At 37.4% G+C, this 20027-nt stretch overlaps 1 protein-coding gene across 2 annotated transcripts in view; it reads left to right on the top strand.

Moving 5' to 3' along the window:
* The window catches only part of FRY (FRY microtubule binding protein), a 549698-nt gene that overhangs the window by 54837 nt on the left and 474834 nt on the right, over positions 1-20027 (top strand). The window lies entirely within an intron of this gene.

Raw genomic sequence — 20027 nt, 5'->3', positions numbered from 1 at the left:
ACTAGGTACAATAGCTATTAAATAGATATTGACTATTTAATAGCTACCTAGTTAAAATAATTACAAAATTACCTGTAAAATAAATCCTAACCTAAGTTACAATTAAACCTAACACTACACTGTCATTAAATAAATTAACTACAAGTACCTACAATTATCTACAATTAAATAAACTAAAGTACAAAACCCCCCCACTAAATTAAAAAAACAAACAAACACTAAATTACAAAAAATAAAAAAATATTACAAGAATTTTAAACTAATTACACCTAATCTAAGCCCCCTAATAAAATAACAAAGCCCCCCAAAATAAAAAAATGCCCTACCCTATACTAAATTACAAAAGTTAACAGCTCTATTACCTTACCAGCCCTGAACAGGGCCCTTTGCGGGGCATGCCCCAAAGAAAACAGCTCTTTTGCCTTTTAAAAAAAAACACAATCCCCCCCCACATTACAACCCACCACCCACATACCCCTACTCTAACCCAAACCCCCCTTAAATAAACCTAACACTACCCCCTGAAGATCTCCCTACCTTGAGTCGTGTTCACCCAGCCGGGCCGAAGTCTTCATCCGATGGGGCAGAAGAGGACATCCAGACCGGCAGAAGTCTTCATCCAAGCGGGGCAAGAAGAGGTCTTCCATCCATCATACAAGTACCAAAATACAAACAAACACTAAATTACAAAAAAATAATAAAATATTACAATAATTTTAAACTAATTACACCTAATCTAAGCCCCCTACTAGCTATTAATATAGCTTCAATATAACTAATAGTTACATTGTAGCTATTTTAGGATTTATATTTATTTTACAGGCAACTTTGTATTTATTTTAACTAGGTACAATAGCTATTAAATAGTTAATAACTATTTAATAACTACCTAGCTAAAATAAATACAAATTTACCTGTAAAATAAATCATAACCTAAGTTACAATTACACCTAACACTACACTATCATTAAATTTACTAAATAAATGAATCCTATATAAAACTAAAGACTTACCTGTAAAATAAACCCTAATATAGCTGCAATATAACTAATAGTTACATTGTAGCTATTTTAGCATATATATTTATTGTACAGGCAACTTTGTATTTATTTTAACTAGGTACAATAGCTATTAAATAGATATTTACTGTTTAATAGCTACCTAGTTAAAATAATTACAAAATTACCTGTAAAATAAATCCTAACCTAAGTTACAATTAAACCTAACACTACACTATCATTAAATAAATTAACTACAAGTACCTACAATTAAATACAATTAAAAAACTAAACTAAAGTACAAAAACCCCCCCACTAAATTACAAAAAATAAAAAAATATTACAAGAATTTTAAACTAATTACACCTAATCTAAGCCCCCTAATAAAATAACAAAGCCCCCCAAAATAAAAAAAAATGCCCTACCCTATACTAAATTACAAAAGTTAACAGCTCTATTACCTTACCAGCCCTGAACAGGGCCTTTTGCGGGGCATGCCCCAAAGAAAACAGCTCTTTTGCCTGTAAAAAAAAACACAATACCCCCCCCCCCACATTACAACCCACCACCCACATACCCCTACTCTAACCCAAACCCCCCTTAAATAAACCTAACACTACCCCCCTGAAGATCTCCCTACCTTGAGTCGTGTTCACCCAGCCGGGCCGAAGTCTTCATCCGATGGGGCAGAAGAGGACATCCAGACCGGCAGAAGTCTTCATCCAAGCGGGGCAAGAAGAGGTCTTCCATCCATCAGAAAAGTACAAAAAAACAAACAAACACTAAATTAGCAAAAATAATAAAATATTACAATAATTTTAAACTAATTACACCTAATCTAAGCCCCCTACTAGCTATTAATATAGCTACAATATAACTAATAGTTACATTGTAGCTATTTTAGGATTTATATTTATTTTACAGGCAACTTTGTATTTATTTTAACTAGGTACAATAGCTATTAAATAGTTAATAACTACCTAGCTAAAATAAATACAAATTTACCTGTAAAATAAACCCTAACCTAAGTTACAATTACACCTAACACTACACTGTCATTAAATTAACTAAATAAATTAATCCTATATAAAACTAAATACTTACCTGTAAAATAAACCCTAATATAGCTACAATATAACTAATAGTTACATTGTAGCTATTTTAGCATTTATATTTATTTTACAGGCAACTTTGTATTTATTTTAACTAGGTACAATAGCTATTAAATAGATATTTACTGTTTAATAGCTACCTAGTTAAAATAATTACAAAATTACCAGTAAAATAAATCCTAACCTAAGTTACTATTAAACCTAACACTACACTATCATTAAATAAATTAACTACAAGTACCTACAATTAAATACAATGAAATAAACTAAACTAAAGTACAAAAAAAAAAAACACTAAATTACAAAAAATAAAAAAAATTACAAGAATTTTAAACTAATTACACCTAATCTAAGCCCCCTAATAAAATAACAAAGCCCCCCAAAATAAAAAAATGCCCTACCCTATACTAAATTACAAAAGTAATCAGCTCTATTACCTTACCAGCCCTTAAAAGGGCCTTTTGCGGGGGCATGCCCCAAAGAAAACAGCTCTTTTGCCTGTAAAAAAAAACACAATACCCCCCCCCACATTACAACCCACCACCCACATACCCCTACTCTAACCCAAACCCCCCTTAAATAAACCTAACACTACCCCCCTGAAGATCTCTCTACCGTGTCTTCACCCAGCGGGCCAAAGTCTTCATCCGATCGGGCAGAAGAGGACATCCAGACCGGCAGAAGTCTTCATCCAAGCGGGGCAAGAAGAGGTCTTCCATCCATCAGAAGTCTTGATCCAGGCGGCATCTTCTCTGTTCATCCATCGGGAGCGGAGCGGCAGCATCCTGAAGACATCCCACGCAGAGCATCCTCTTCTTTCTTGATCCGACGACTAGGTGACTGTACCTTTAAGTGACGTCATCCAAGATGGCGTCCCTTGAATTCCGATTGGCTGATAGGATTCTATCAGCCAATCGGAATTAAGGTAGGAAAAATCTGATTGGCTGATTCAATCAGCCAATCAGATTCAAGTTCAATCCGATTGGCTGATCCAATCAGCCAATCAGATTGAGCTCGCATTCTATTGGCTGATCGGAACAGCCAATAGAATGCGAGGTCAATCTGATTGGCTGATTCCATCAGCCAATCGGATTGAACTTGAATCTGATTGGCTGATTGAATCAGCCAATCAGATTTTTCCTACCTTAATTCCGATTGGCTGATAGAATCCTATCAGCCAATCGGAATTCAAGGGACGCCATCTTGGATGACGTCACTTAAAGGTACAGTCACCTAGTCGTCGGATCAAGAAAGAAGAGGATGCTCTGCGTGGGATGTCTTCAGGATGCTGCCGCTCCGCTCCGGATGGATGAACAGAGAAGATGCCGCCTGGATCAAGACTTCTGATGGATGGAAGACCTCTTCTTGCCCCGCTTGGATGAAGACTTCTGCCGGTCTGGATGTCCTCTTCTGCCCGATTGGATGAAGACTTCGGCCCGCTGGGTGAAGACACGGTAGAGAGATCTTCAGGGGGGTAGTGTTAGGTTTATTTAAGGGGGGTTTGGGTTAGAGTAGGGGTATGTGGGTGGTGGGTTGTAATGTGGGGGGGGGTATTGTGTTTTTTTTTACAGGCAAAAGAGCTGTTTTCTTTGGGGCATGCCCCGCAAAAGGCCCTGTTCAGGGCTGGTAAGGTAATAGAGCTGATTACTTTTGTAATTTAGTATAGGGTAGGGCATTTTTTTATTTTGGGGGGCTTTGTTATTTTATTAGGGGGCTTAGATTAGGTGTAATTAGTTTAAAATTCTTGTAATTTTTTTTATTTTTTGTAATTTAGTGTTTGTTTTTTTTGTACTTTAGTTTAGTTTATTTCATTGTATTTAATTGTAGGTACCTGTAGTTAATTTATTTAATGATAGTGTAGTGTTAGGTTTAATAGTAACTTAGGTTAGGATTTATTTTACAGGTAATTTTGTAATTATTTTAACTAGGTAGCTATTAATTAGTCAATAACTATGTAATAGCTATTGTACCTAGTTAAAATAAATACAAAGTTGCCTGTAAAATAAATATAAAATAAATGCTAAAATAGCTACAATGTAACTATTAGTTATATTGTAGCTATATTAGGGTTTATTTTACAGGTAAGTATTTAGTTTTATATAGGATTAATTTATTTAGTTAATTTAATGACAGTGTAGTGTTAGGTGTAATTGTAACTTAGGTTAGGGTTTATTTTACAGGTAAATTTGTATTTATTTTAGCTAGGTAGTTATTAACTATTTAATAGCTATTGTACCTAGTTAAAATAAATACAAAGTTGCCTGTAAAATAAATATAAATCCTAAAATAGCTACAATGTAACTATTAGTTATATTGTAGCTATATTAATAGCTAGTAGGAGGCTTAGATTAGGTGTAATTAGTTTAAAATTATTGTAATATTTTATTATTTTTGCTAATTTAGTGTTTGTTTGTTTTTTTGTACTTTTCTGATGGATGGAAGACCTCTTCTTGCCCCGCTTGGATGAAGACTTCTGCCGGTCTGGATGTCCTCTTCTGCCCCATCGGATGAAGACTTCGGCCCGGCTGGGTGAACACGACTCAAGGTAGGGAGATCTTCAGGGGGGTAGTGTTAGGTTTATTTAAGGGGGGTTTGGGTTAGAGTAGGGGTATGTGGGTGGTGGGTTGTAATGTGGGGGGGGGATTGTGTTTTTTTTTTTTACAGGCAAAAGAGCTGTTTTCTTTGGGGCATGCCCCGCAAAGGGCCCTGTTCAGGGCTGGTAAGGTAATAGAGCTGTTAACTTTTGTAATTTAGTATAGGTTAGGGCATTTTTTTTATTTTGGGGGGCTTTGTTATTTTATTAGGGGGCTTAGATTAGGTGTAATTAGTTTAAAATTCTTGTAATATTTTTTTTATTTTTTGTAATTTAGTGGGCGGGGGTTTGTACTTTAGTTTAGTTTTTTTAATTGTATTTAATTGTAGGTACTTGTAGTTAATTTATTTAATGATAGTGTAGTGTTAGGTTTAATTGTAACTTAGGTTAGGATTTATTTTACAGGTAATTTTGTAATTATTTTAACTAGGTAGCTATTAAATAGTCAGTATCTATTTAATAGCTATTGAACCTAGTTAAAATGAATACAAAGTTGCCTGTACAATAAATATAAATGCTAAAATAGCTACAATGTAACTATTAGTTATATTGCAGCTATATTAGGGTTTATTTTACAGGTAAGTCTTTAGTTTTATATAGGATTCATTTATTTAGTTAATTTAATGATAGTGTAGTGTTAGGTGTAATTGTAACTTAGGTTATGATTTATTTTACAGGTAAATTTGTATTTATTTTAGCTAGGTAGTTATTAAATAGTTATTAACTATTTAATAACTATTGTACCTAGTTAAAATAAATACAAAGTTGCCTGTAAAATACATATAAATCCTAAAATAGCTACAATGTAACTATTAGTTATATTGAAGCTATATTAATAGCTAGTAGGGGGCTTAGATTAGGTGTAATTAGTTTAAAATTATTGTAATATTTTATTATTTTTGGTAATTTAGTGTTTGTTTGTATTTTGGTACTTGTATGATGGATGGAAGACCTCTTCTTGCCCCGCTTGGATGAAGACTTCTGCCGGTCTGGATGTCCTCTTCTGCCCCATCGGATGAAGACTTCGTCCCGGCTGGGTGAACACGACTCAAGGTAGGGAGATCTTCAGGGGGGTAGTGTTAGGTTTATTTAAGGGGGGTTTGGGTTAGAGTAGGGGTATGTGGGTGGTGGGTTGTAATGTGGGGGGGGGGATTGTGTTTTTTTTTTACAGGCAAAAGAGCTGTTTTCTTTGGGGCATGCCCCGCAAAGGGCCCTGTTCAGGGCTGGTAAGGTAATAGAGCTGTTAACTTTTGTAATTTAGTATAGGGTAGGGCATTTTTTTTTATTTTGGGGGGCTTTGTTATTTTATTAGGGGGCTTAGATTAGGTGTAATTAGTTTAAAATTCTTGTAATATTTTTTTATTTTTTGTAATTTAGTGTTTGTTTTTTTTTGTAATTTAGTGGGGGGGTTTTGTACTTTAGTTTATTTAATTGTAGATAATTGTAGGTACTTGTAGTTAATTTATTTAATGACAGTGTAGTGTTAGGTTTAATTGTAACTTAGGTTAGGATTTATTTTACAGGTAATTTTGTAATTATTTTAACTAGGTAGCTATTAATTAGTCAATAACTATTTAATAGCTTTTGTACCTAGTTAAAATAAATACAAAGTTGCCTGTAAAATAAATATAAATGCTAAAATAGCTACAATGTAACTATTAGTTATATTGCAGCTATCTTAGGGTTTATTTTACAGGTAAGTATTTAGTTTTAAATAGGAATCATTTATTTAGTTAATTTAATGATAGTGTAGTGTTAGGTGTAATTGTAACTTAGGTTAGGATTTATTTTACAGGTAAATTTGTATTTATTTTAGCTAGGTAGTTATTAAATAGTTATTAACTATTTAATAACTATTGTACCTAGTTAAAATAAATACAAAGTTGCCTGTAAAATAAATATAAATCCTAAAATAGCTACAATGTAACTATTAGTTATATTGCAGCTATCTTAGGGTTTATTTTACAGGTAAGTCTTTAGTTTTAAATAGGATTCATTTATTTAACTATAGTAAACTTATTTCGTTTTATTTAAATTATATTTAAGTTAGGGGGTGTTAGTGTTAGGGTTAGATTTAGGTTTAGGGGTTAATAACCTTATTATAGTAGCGGCGACGATGGGGGCGGGAGATTAGGGGTTAATAATTGTAGGTAGGTGGCGGCGATGTTAGGGAGGGCAGATTAGGGGTTAATAAAATGTATTATAGTGTTTGCGAGGCGGGAGTGCGGCGGTTTAGGGGTTAATACATTTATTATAGTGGCGGCGATTTGCGGTCGGCAGATTAGGGGTTAATACTTGTAGTTAGATTGTGGCGACGTTGGGGGGAGGCAGATTAGGGGTTAATAACTATAATGTAGGGGTCGGCGGTGTTAGGGACAGCAGATTAGGGGTTAATAGTTATAATGTAGGCGGCGGCGATATCGGGTCGGCAGATTAGGGGTTAATACTTGTAGTTAGATTGCGGCGACGTTGGGGGGGGCAGATTAGGGGTTAATAACTATAATGTAGGGGTCGGCTGTGTTAGGGACAGCAGATTAGGGGTTAATAGCTATAATGTAGGCGGCGGCGATTTGCGGTCGGCAGATTAGGGGTTAATACTTGTAGTTAGATTGCGGCGACGCTGGGGGGGCAGATTAGGGGTTAATAACTATAATGTAGGGGTCGGCGGTGTTAGGGACAGCAGATTAGGGGTTAATAGCTATAATGTAGGCGGCGGCGATATCGGGTCGGCAGATTAGGGGTTAATAGTTGTAGTTAGATTGCGGCGACGTTGGGGGGGGCAGATTAGGGGTTAATAACTATAATGTAGGGGTCGGCGGTGTTAGGGACAGCAGATTAGGGGTTAATAGTTATAATGTAGGTGGCGGCGATATTCGGTCGGCAGATTAGGGGTTAATAAAATAATGCAGGTGTCAGCGATAGCGGGGGCGGCAGATTAGGGGTTAATAAGTGTTAGATTAGGGGTGTTTAGAGACTCGGGGTACATGTTAGGGTGTTAGGTGCAGACTTAGTGTTTCCCCATAGGAAACAATGGGGCTGCGGTGTTAGTTTTTTTTTCAGCCGAAACTCCCATTGTTTCCTATGGGGAAATGCCGAATCTTAACGAGCTAATTCGGATTTATTCGGAGATACGGCAGCTATTTCGGATTCATTCGGTAGATTCGGAAGTATTTTAATTCGGAAATCCGAATCGATCCGAATCTCCGAATTTACCGAATTTACCGAATTTCCGAATTAATCCGAAACGAACCGCACATGTCTACTGTCCACCAGGAGGAGGCAAAGACACCCAAGCCAAAGGCTTAAATATTCCTCCCACTTCCCCTATCTCCCAGTCATTCTTTGCCTTTCGTCACTATAGGAGGTGGCAGAGAAGTGTCAGAAGATTTGGATAGTCCTGTAATGGGTATGTTCCCTTCAAGAAAGGACTGGAGTTTTAAGTAATCATGTCAACCTCTCAGTGAGAGCATTGATGAAACTTAGAGTCTGAAGATCCAGGGAAAGTTTTTCTGCAAACTCATCCAGACTGTCGCTAACAGCTCCTGAGCAATTGGTGTTGACGAGTTTCACTGCTTGCTGCTACACACTCAAGTCCATGTCAGAAGCGCTGCTGCAAGACTGTCACACTTGGGAGGCTTTGCCTGTTCCACAGCATGGATCCTTGAGGATAAGACCGTTTTTTATATATACAATTTATTACGCTATACAGGGTCACACTGTGGCTCCTTTTTATACCTCGATGGGATCAACGGTTAATATCTCCTTCAGAGAGATTATTTGAACAGTTTGGGGATTTATATCTGCTTTAATGTGAGCGGGTTTTTTTTAGGCTCATAGACTGTGTGTTTTGTGGCTTGGAACAAACAGGTTTCACTTTAGTTTTTGATGTGTTACGCAGCTCATAATAGCTTGGCGCCCTTTTTCATAGCACAGGAAATCCTGTCTTAAGTACCACGTGACCGGGTGCGGTCTCTTTCATTTCCTAAGATCCTGCTGCAGACATCACTCCTGAGGAGAGCTTTTTCACTGTTAGCTGTCTGGGTCTAGAAGGTAGTGAGTGCCCTAGCCATTGGGAGTATTAAGGTGCCATTTTTTAAATAAAAGTGTTTATTTTTGATTGTCATTCTGTGGTTATATACAAAGCTATGGAGGACTCTGATACTACATTAGAAGGTTCCGCTCCTTCTGTACTGATTAATAATTCCTGTTTATATTATGAGGATGCTGTGGTTTGTCCGCCTGCTCAATTTTGTTCCATTTGCCTAAACACTGTTCTAAAGTCTAAGAAGGGAGACAAGCCTGCTAATGCTCATAGCACTATTAGCCTTTCTGAGCTGTCTACTTCTCAGGAATCTGGGTCCCAATAAATTACTACCCTTTCTACATTACCCACTCCATATGCAGTTCCCCGTGGCTCAACTAACCAGTTACAATTGGCGGTGTCTGCAGCCTTGAGTGCCTTACCTCACTCTAACAAGTGCAAAAGAAAGGTTAAACCTAGTTCTCCTGACCTAGAGTCAGCTAAATATTTGTCGGATTTAGCTACTATATGCCAGCTATCCGAGGATGAATTAACCTCCGTAGCTTCAGAAGGTGAACTTTCTGAGTCGGAGATTTCAGTTACTAAACCTCCTTCAGCGGAGGAACCCTCCTTTAGATTTAAAATTGGGCATCTGTATTTTTATTAAAGGAGGTTCTGTCTACACTAGAGGTTTCCAGAGGCTGCACTCCCTGAGTAGCCTAAGATCCCTAAATTAGACAGGGTTTATGAAGATAGTAAGGTTCCTCTGAATTATTCCCAGTCCCTGACTCTCAATTAGAATTGTGGGACTCCATCCCTAAGGTGGATGGAGCTATCTCTACACTGGATAAGCATACAACTATCCCTCTGGAGGATAGTTCTTCTTTTAGAAAGCCTATGGGTAAGAAAATGGAAACTTTTCTGAGGAAGATGTTTCAACATACAGGGTTTTTATTTCAACCGGCGGCAGCTGTGGCCACGGTTGCTGGAGCAGCTACCTACTGGTGCGACACTGTCGGAGCTCATTGAGGTGGAGACTCCCCTCGAGGATATTCAGGAGAGAATTAAAGCACTGAGAATTGCTAACTTCTTCATCTGTGATGCAAATATGCAGAAATACAAATGCTGCTGGCTTTGTGGTTCTAGCCCGCCAGGCTCTCTGGTTGAAGTCTTAGTTTGCTGATATGACTTCTAAATCCAGACTCCTTACTCTTCCTTTCAAGGGAAAGATTTTTTTTGGTCCAGGGCTGGACTTCATTATCTCTACGGTTACCAGAGGGAAAGGTGCCTTCCTACCGCAGGATAAAAAGAATAGGCATAAGGGACGGTAACTGTCTAATTTTCGTTCTTTTTGTGCTGATAAGTCACAACGACAGCAGTCCTCTTCCAAGTCCGAGCAGCCCAGGAGTACTTGGAAGCCAGCTCACTCCTGGAATAAGTCCAAACAGACTAAGAAGCCCACGGAGATCAAATCGGCATGAAGGGGCGGCCCCCGATCCAGAATCGGATTGAGTAGGGGGAAAAATGTCTCTTTTTTCCAATGCTTGGTTCCAGGATGTACAGGACCCTTGGGTCCTGGAGATTGTATCTCAAGGATACAGAATAAGATTCACGTCTCATCCACCCAGGGGCAGATTCCTACTCTCCAGTCTGTCTACAAGACTGGAAAAGAGGGCTGCCTTCTTAGGTTGCGTATGGGATCTATCCTCTCTAGGAGTAATTGTCCCTGTACCTACAGCAGAAAGAGGCTTGGGGTTTTATTCAAACCTTTTCATGGTTCCAAAGAAGGAGGGAACTTTTCGTCCAATTCTGGACCTAAAGTGCCTAAACAAGTTTCTGAGTGTTCCCTCTTTCAAGATGGAGACAATACGGTCAATCCTTCCTCTGGTTCAGGAAAGACAGGTTATAACCAAAATAGACCTGAAGGATGCATAACTTTATGTCCCAATTCACAGGGAACATTTTCAGTTCTTGAGGTTTGCTTTTCTGGACCAGCACTTCCAGTTCATAGCTCTTCCGTTTGGCCTAACTACTGCTCCAAGGATATTTACAAAGGTTCTGGGGGCTCTTCTAGCCATTGCCAGAACACAAGGTTTTGCAGTAGCGCCTTAACTGGACGATATCTTGGTACAGACACCATCTTTTCGTCTAGAGGAAGAACATTCGGAGTCCCTTCTCTATCTTCTTCGATCACATGGATGGAAGATAAACTTGGAAAAGAGTTCTCTTACTCCAAATAAAATTGACAGATAAAAAGTAATTCCCTTTGGAAAAACTAAGAGGATGCGCTGTTAGTGGCTATAGATGATATATAAATATTGAAAAAGCACTTAATTTTGTAAAACCTAAATGTATTGATCAACTCTTGTATAAGTATAGTGAAAAACCAAAAATTGTGTGAATGGAAAAAAGGAAATCTAATAAGGACTATCAAGTGAATTTCCTAAAATTTGTGTACAAAAGTGTAATAGACAGGGATAAATGTGAACATGTACAGTAATGTATAAAAATGACATAAGAAATAGTATAAGTCTGTGACAGTGTCCAAAAATATAGTGTCCAAAATAATATAAGTCCAAAGTTAAGGACCAAAAATTTTGCTGATACTTGAGTACTCGGCAAGCTCCACTTGTGTCCACGGTGTGATGGGTCAGGTATCTAGAATGAAATAAAAACAAGGGGCGCCAACATAGTGTGAATCGTACAAAAACAGGTGAGTAAGAACAGTGTGCAAAATACTACTCACAAGAGAAGAGGCACCTTAAGCGAATAAGGTGCTAGCAGGCATGCTGACGTTTAAAACCAGCAGTCAGTACGCTGGGGGTCTCACCCTGAGACCCGTAGAAACCAGATGGAGAAGTGAGCGGTCACAGTGATAATCCTTCCGAAGTCGACAACCAGGTGTGTGCTCGGGAAGCAGGAGTGTTATCCCTCCTTTAAAGAGGGCTGTGTCAGCACACAGAAACTTGGTGAAATCCTGAACAGGAAAAGGTGAATGGTGCCAAAGAAAAACCGGGTCTTGGTTTAAAAGGCAAATTGTCTTTATTTGTAATTGCAACGCGTTTCTCGGTCAACATAGGACCGTTTCATCAGGCCTTTCACCAAGTTTCTGTGTGCTGACACAGCCCTCTTTCCTGACACAGAATTTTTACAAACTTTGGGGATAACACTCCTGCTTCTTGAGCACACACCTGGTTGTCGACTTCGGAAGCAGAGATCTGCTGATACAGGGTCCCTTTGTTCATCAAAATCTAGATTCTCTGAGGCTGACTGCGTGGAGATTGAATGCTTAGTCTTAGCCAAGAGAAGGTTTTCTGAGAGTGTAATCAGCACTCTGGTTCAAGCTCGTAAATCAGTTACTCGTCGTATCTACCAAAAAGTATGGAGGACTTATTTGTACTGGTGTGAAGAGCATAAGGTTAAGGTTGCCAGAATTTTAGCTTTCCTCCAGGATGAACTGGAGAAGGGTTTATCTGCTAGTTCCCTGAAGGGACAGATATCAGCCCTGTCGGAGTTACTGCACAAAAGATTGGCTGAGCTTCCGGATGTGCAGTCCTTTGTAAAGGCTCTGGCTAGGATCAGACCCGTGTTTATCTTATTCTTAGTGTTTTGCAACAGGCTCCGTTTGAGCCTATGCATACTGTTGACATTAAACTTTTATCTTGGAAGGTTCTTTTTTTGTTGGCTATTGCCTCTGAGCGCAGTTTCTGAGATTTCTGCTTTGCAATGTGATCCGCCTTATCTGGTTTTTCATGCTGATAAGGCGGTTTTACACACTAAACTAGGGTTCCACCCTAAGGTGGTGTTGAATCATAACATTAATCAAGAAATTGTTTTTCCTTCCTTGTGTCCTAATCCTTCCTCAGCGAAGGAACGTTTGCTTCACAATGTAGATGTGGTTCGTGCCTTGAAGTCCTATCTTCAGGCTACTAAGGAATTCAGATGATCTGCCTCTTTGTTTGTCATTATTCAGGGAAGCATAAGGGGCAGAAGGCTACTATGACTTCTCAATCTTTCTGGTTGAGGAGTGTCATCTGCTTAGTTTATGAGACAGCGGGACAACAGCCTCCTGAGAGGATAACGGCTCATTTCACTAGAGCAGTGGCTTCCTCTTGGCCTTTTAAGAATAAAACCTCAATGGATCAGAGTTGAAAGTGGCTATCTGGTCTTCCTTATACACTTTTTCTAAATTTTAAAAGTTTGAGGTGTTTGCTTCGGCTGAAGCAGCTTTCGGGAGAAAAGTTTTGCAGGCTGTGGTGCCCTCAGAATAGAGTCTGCTTCTTTTTTTCTGTTCCCTCCCGTTATTCATTCAGTGTCCTCTGGAGCTTGGGTATAGTTTTCCCAACAGTAAGGAATGAAGTTGTGAACTCTCTGCCTCATTGAAGAAAAACATAATTTATGAGTCCACAACCCCGCCCGTAATTTAGTTTTTCGATGGGCGGCCCCCGTTTTTATATTTTTATATTTCTCCTACTTTTCTTTGTTCCCTTGACAGAATGATTGGGGGATAGGGGAAGTGGGAGGGATGTTTAAGCCTTGGGCTGGGGTGTCTTTGCCTCCTCCTGGTGGCCAGGTGTTTTTTCCAACAGTAAGGAATGTAGTTGTGGACTCTCCCTGCCAGGAAGGAAAGGAATTTATCTGCTAAGCATACATTATGTTATTTTAGGCGCAATTGGGGGACATTTTTTAAATTAAGCAGAGGTCTATTGGAACTAACTAGCTGAATCACTATAGGTTATATTCTAATCCAGTAAAATCAATCTATCTAACTCTACATTAAATATAGAAGCAGATGTTTGGGTAAACTAAGTGCTAATCTTTTTAAACTAAAAAATAATCTACTCTAGGTGTAATTTGTTGTATATGAGTAACATATAAAAAAAAGACAAGTATATTATCCACTAAAAGTACATAGTCATTTAGTAAACGTCAGGTTTACATTGACTAATGGGTTTTAAAGGACAGAAAAGTAAAAATTAAATCATATAGAGATTGCAATTTTAAACAACTTTCTGATGTACTTCTAACTTGCCTTGTTCTCGTGGTATCCTTTGTTTGGTAGGATCAGGGGCAGCAGTGCACTACTGGGAAACTGCTAATTGGTGGCTGCACATATATGCCTCTTGTTGTTGGTTCTTCCAATGTGCTCAGCTAGCTCCCAGTAATGCATTCCTGCTCCTTCAACATATTATACCATGAAAATAAAACAAATCAGGTAATAGAAGTAAATTGGAAAGTTGCTTAAAATTGTATGTTCTATCTGAATCATGAAAGAACATTTGTTTGGGTTTCATGTCCATTTAAAGAGATATTATACCATATTATTTTCTGCCCATACATTTGATCTCAGTGATCTATTTTACATGCTGGAGTGTATTAAATTGTTTCCAAAAAACATTTCCTTTATATTGTCATTTGAAATTAAATGCTTTTGCCTGTTGAAACCACCACCTACCTATACTATAAAATATCTCACTGCTCCTTGCCTTAGTACATTGTTGTTATTGGGCCCACAATATCTTGATCTTAATATATCTGTGCATACGTGATAAGGGCACTAGACTTGTGCGCAGCGGAAAAATTAGTTTAGTTTCGGATTGATTTGGATGTTTTCGAATGTCGTTTTCGGATCGATTCAGATTAATTCGGATTCTAATAAATTTGGATGTATTCGGTTCGGATTCGGAAGTTCGGTATGTGTTAGGTGGTATGTGCTGTGTATTAGACTAGTATTATGTACTGTAATATTAGGTGTAACCCATAGCAGAGTGATATAACCCGATATACTGTACAATTCTAGTGTAATTGTGATTAGTCCATGGCCATCCGACTGTAACGAATAAATCCGAACTAATTCGGATTTATTCGTTCGTTTCGGTGCTACAGTAATTCGGAAATTCAAATTGATCCGAAGCTCCGAATTTGACAAATTCGTCTGAATTTCGATTCGGAACAAAACGAAATGCACATGTCTAAAGGGCACCTGTCTGTGGAAGATGAACTGTTTGTACCATATTATATTGTTAACTCACTTGATTTGGGAAATCCATCTAAAGCCAAAAAGAACTTTCTAGAGCCATATGGAAAAAATCAAACTAGGAATACGTTATAGAATTTAAATATTTATGGAGCTTAAAGGGACATGAAACCAAAAATGTTTCCTTCATGATTCAGATAGAGAATACAATTTTTAAAAAGTTTCCAATTTACTTCTATTATCAAATTTGCATCGTTCTCATGTTATTCTTTGTTAATGAGTTATCCAGATAGGTAACGTGTGTAGAAAGAGATAAACCATACCATATCACTTAAAGGGATATGAAACCCCAACATTTTCTTTTGAAATTCATAACATTTAAAAAAAGAAAAGTCAGATAAGGCATGCAATTTTTTTTTTTTTTTTTTTTTTTTTTTTGTGATAACATGCAATACAATTAGTAAAATTGTAAGATACCAAAGCATACAACAATGCACATTGCCCATTACTATATCAGTTTATAATGAGCATGTTTGTGTTCGGATCTATACAATACTTTTATCATTTGCATTAGATACTCTTCTACAAAATAAAATGCCTTATTAATACCACCATGCTGGGATTTTTTATCATTATTTAAAATAAAACAAAAAAAAAAAAAAAAAAAAAAAAAGAACATACAAACCAAAAAGGAAGCAAGACAGCACAAAGGGAGAGAAAGAAGAAGAAGAAGAAAGGAAAAAAAAAAAAAAAAGTCCCACCTACTGTTACCACCACCTATGGCACTATCCAAGGCTTATCCAATCAGCAGGAAAATCTCCTAATAAGACCAATTCCATAAAACTTTCTGAGCTCAGGAAAGGAAAAAGAATAGCTTTTTGGGTACCAATTGGGAATGATTTAATTATGGGCAGCCAACCGAGTAAGAATTGTTTAATTTTTTTCTCTTTCAGAAACCTAGTGTGATAAGATTCGAAAATAATCTGATTTTGGATTTCTTGGAGTACAACTTTAAATGAGGGGGCCCGCTTTGCCTTCCAATTTTTAGCTATTAAATGTCTTACTAAAAGGATTATAATATTTAGTATAGTCAGGCCTAGAGGGTAGACCACGCTCTGGGTATTCAACAAGAATATATTCTCTAGGTTTAAGGTGATATTTAATTGATACAACTTATTAAACCAAAAAGCCACCCTCTTCCAGAGCTGCCAGATCTTTGGACAATACCAGTACATATGTACCAGGTCTGCTGCCCCCGATGAACAACGTGGGCACACAAAGCTTAGCTGGGAAGAAAATCTTGCGAGCCTAGCCGGAGTTAAATAAAAATTATTTATAAGTTTAAAATGGGCTTCCCTCCAACTCATCGGAATCTGATATTTACTTATCATAGTATAACTTGCAATAATATTATCCGTATTTATATCTGCCAGATAGGGTAACCAGGACTCACAAGTCTTATCCAATAAAACCAAACTTTGTTTGACAAGCATTATATCATACATCAAAGATATGGATGTATTCCCAGCTCTGAAAATTTTCATCCAACTCTTAACCTCGGCCCACTCTCCTTCCCTGCTCACATCCCAATTCCATTCCTGTATATAGTGTCTTATTTGTAAATACGCGTAAAAATTATTACTATGAAGACCAAATTTATTCCTAAGATTCTCAAACGTCAATAAAGACCCCTCAGCTGAGAAAAGCTGTTGGATAACTATAAGACCCTTTTCAGCCCAGGTCTGAAATACTAACTGGTGTAACCCTGGAGAGAAATTTACGTTACCCCTTATTGGCAGAAACTCTGAAAAAGAAAAATCCATTTCTAATATAATACACAGCTTCTGCCAAGCCATAACTACATTCTTTAATGACACAAGACCAGCAACATTTGCTGGAAGTTTCTTGACTGGGCAATGTAAAATGGCTTTTAAAGAGAAAGGGTATGATAGATGACTTTCCAAGTCAATGGTAGAAAAAATGTTAGCATCCGATAACCAATCGACAGCGATCCTTGCCAGCATAGTAATATTATATAAATAGATATTAGGTAAAGCCAGACCTGCCATTTTACAAGGTCGCATCAATTTTTCCAATGAAATACGAGGTTTCTTGTTTTTCCATATAAATTTTGAAAAAGACTTATAGATACCTCTGATGTCACCTTTAGGGATCAAAAGAGGGAGATTTTGAAGAAGATATAGCAGGCGAGGGAAAACAATTGTTTTAATTACATTCACCCTTGCCGTTATCGATAACGGGAGCTGCACCCAAACTTCCAGGTCAGATTTAATTTTTTCAATAAGAGGGGCAAAATTCATCTGATACCAGGTTTTAGGATTAGCATTAAGAAATATACCCAAATACTTTAATGTAACTACTTCTTTGAAAGGTAACTTTTGTAGACTATGCGCTGACCTTTTTATCCACATCAGTTCGCTCTTTTCACAATTAATTTTATAACCTGAAAAGGAACCATATGTCTCCAGGCATGTTAGAATAATTGGAATTTCATGAGATGTATTCTCCACACATATCAACAGATCATCTGCATATAAGAGGGTTTTAAGATTGTGCACCCCCAAACCGATCCCCTTGATAGAGTTTCAGAGCCAGATTGCCAATGGTTCGATAGCCATATTAAAAAGTAGGGGAGATAGTGGACACCCCTGTCTAGTTCCTCTACCGAGATTAATCTGTGGAGAGAGCGCCCCATTAATTAACAGATATGATATTGGGTGTTTATATAAATTCTGAATAAACTGGGCAAACTTATCTTTAAATCCCATTTCTACTAGTACTCTAAAAAGATGTTTCCAGACAATAGAGTCAAAAGCTTTCTCAGCATCGAGTGTAATGATAGCTGAATCAACTCTACTATAACTCGGGTTTTTCTCAGAGTTCCACACGAGATCCAAGTAATTGATTACCTTCCGTATGTTCTTGGAAGAATTTCTTGTCTTCATAAAACCTACCTGATCTGTATGTATGAGTTTATTAAGACATTTAGACAACCTCTCTGAAATAATCGCCGCCAGGATTTTATAATCGGCATTTAATACTGAGATTGGTCTATACGAAGCCAGTTCCTCAGAATGTTTATCCTTTTTCAAGATCAGTGAAATATTTGCTGCTGAAAAAAATCTGGACGGGACCATATTTATACTATAATAGCTATTAAACAATTTTTCTAATGTATATTTAATATCATCCGCCAATATTTTCAGAAACTCTGCCGGCAGCCCATCAGGGCCCGCTGCTTTATTTAATTTAGCCTTATCAATGCCCTTAAGAATCTCATCAGCTGTAATTGGGCTATTTAACGCCACCAATTCTATATCAGATACCTTCGGCATCTCAATGCTAGCCCAGAAGTTTTCCTGATTTATTACATTAATATCTGGGTTTGTATAAAGCTCCTGATAATATTTAAAAAACACTTTACTGATATCTTCCATTTCTGTATATCTATGCTTTCCCTCACGAATAGCAAGAATAAAGTTCCTTCTCTTTCTATTTTGTACCAATCTTGCAAGATATTTCGCCGAGGTACCATGAATGCCACTATAGAGAAGACTAGTCTTTAACTCTTCTTCTTGTGATTTGTTTTTCAAGAAGATATCTCGCTCTTGCCTGGCTTTAATGTAATTATCCCAGTTAAAGTCCCCATGCTCTACAACAAACTTTCTATAAGTATTTCTTACCTGATTAGACAGTTGTACTTCCCGGGCATTCATTTTTTTCCTTTTTGTACAGAGATATGCCTTGATTTCCCCACGCAGGAAAGCTTTCGCCGCTTCCCAAAATATCTCTATTTTATCATAATAAGACCTATTATGATCAAAATATTCTTTCCACTTTTGTCTTAACCACTGTGTAAATCTCGCATTATTAAAAAGATATTTAGGGAAGAAAAAACCCGTATTCTGATCCTTACGCTGAAAATTGGCATCAAAAGAAACCGAAATAATAGCATGGTCTGAAATCATTATATCATTTATACAAAACTCTGTTTTTAAGACAGATAAAGACTCAGCAATCAATAAAAAGTCAATCCTTGAAAAGGTTTTATGAACTTTAGATTCACACGTATATGTGCGAGAATCCGGGTTCTTTATTCTCCAGCCGTCTACTATCTTTAACTTTTGGGAAAATCTCTTGAAATATTTAGCTTGTTTGTTATATTCTGCCATATTTCTTGACCCATGTCTCTCCAGTTCAGGACAGAGAGACATGTTAAAATCTCCCCCAATAATCAAATTTTGATTAATATATGGAAACAACTTAGACCTCATTTTTTCCCAAAACCCAATAGAAAACCTATTGGGGCCATAAATATTGCACAGTACTAGTCTTGTGTCATTAATTTGGACGTGTACTAGAATATATCTAGCGTTCTCATCTCTTTCTATATTAACCACTTTATATGAAAAATCTTTATTAAAAAGTATAGCTACCCCATTTTTCCTAGTTGTACAGGGGGTGGCAATTACCTCCCCAACCCATTTAGATTTGAGTTTTGGGATCTCTTTATCTTTAAGGTGTGTTTCCTGCAAAAACACTATACTCGGGACTAATTTACCGAGTCTTTTGATTATTAATTTGCGCTTAATAGGGGATGTCACCCCTCCCACATTCCAAGATAAAATCTTCATATTACCTGTAGACATCATCCCAAAACAAATTTTATCAAAATCTCCAGATCCCAGCCATGCAAATCACCCCACACAATATGAGTCGAGAGAAAAAAATAGAGTAAAAATGGCAACTGAGGAAGGAAGCCCACAGCGAGAAAAAAGAAAAAAAAAAAAAAAAAAAAAAAAAACAGCATTGATCATCACAAATAACATCCTAACTAACGGAGGGATCCTTATAGCCTTTCCTAGGGAAAAACCCCTAGAACACTCCAGAACATATACCATTTTTTGCAGCTCTTCTACAAAAAAAAAAAAAAAAGCATAAAAAAAAAGAAAAAAAAAACCTCCAATAATCGGGCCCCTAGACCTGTTTTGCATGAATAAAGTTCTTCACCTCTGAGACCTCCGCGAAGGTCAGCCTACTGCCCCCGTCCTCTACTATAATCTTGGCTGGATAAATCATCCAGGCACGTAGTCCAGCCTTAATAAGTTGGGAACAGAACGGGGACATCAACTTCCTCCTCGCCGCTGTCTCAGAGGAGAAATCCTGGAACAATAAAATTTTATTATTCCCTATCATAAACGGGGCCCTTTTCCTAAATATTTGGAAAATTTCCACTTTATCCTGGAAATTTAAGAGTTTAAAAATAACCATTCTATCTTTTGCCCTACCATTTCCAGGGGAGTTT

Source organism: Bombina bombina, chromosome 3, assembly GCF_027579735.1.
Source record: "Bombina bombina isolate aBomBom1 chromosome 3, aBomBom1.pri, whole genome shotgun sequence".
In the NCBI taxonomy this organism is placed as follows: Eukaryota; Metazoa; Chordata; class Amphibia; order Anura; family Bombinatoridae; genus Bombina; species Bombina bombina.
Note: the sequence above shows the minus strand (reverse complement) of the source record. Positions and strands in the feature narration are given on the sequence as shown.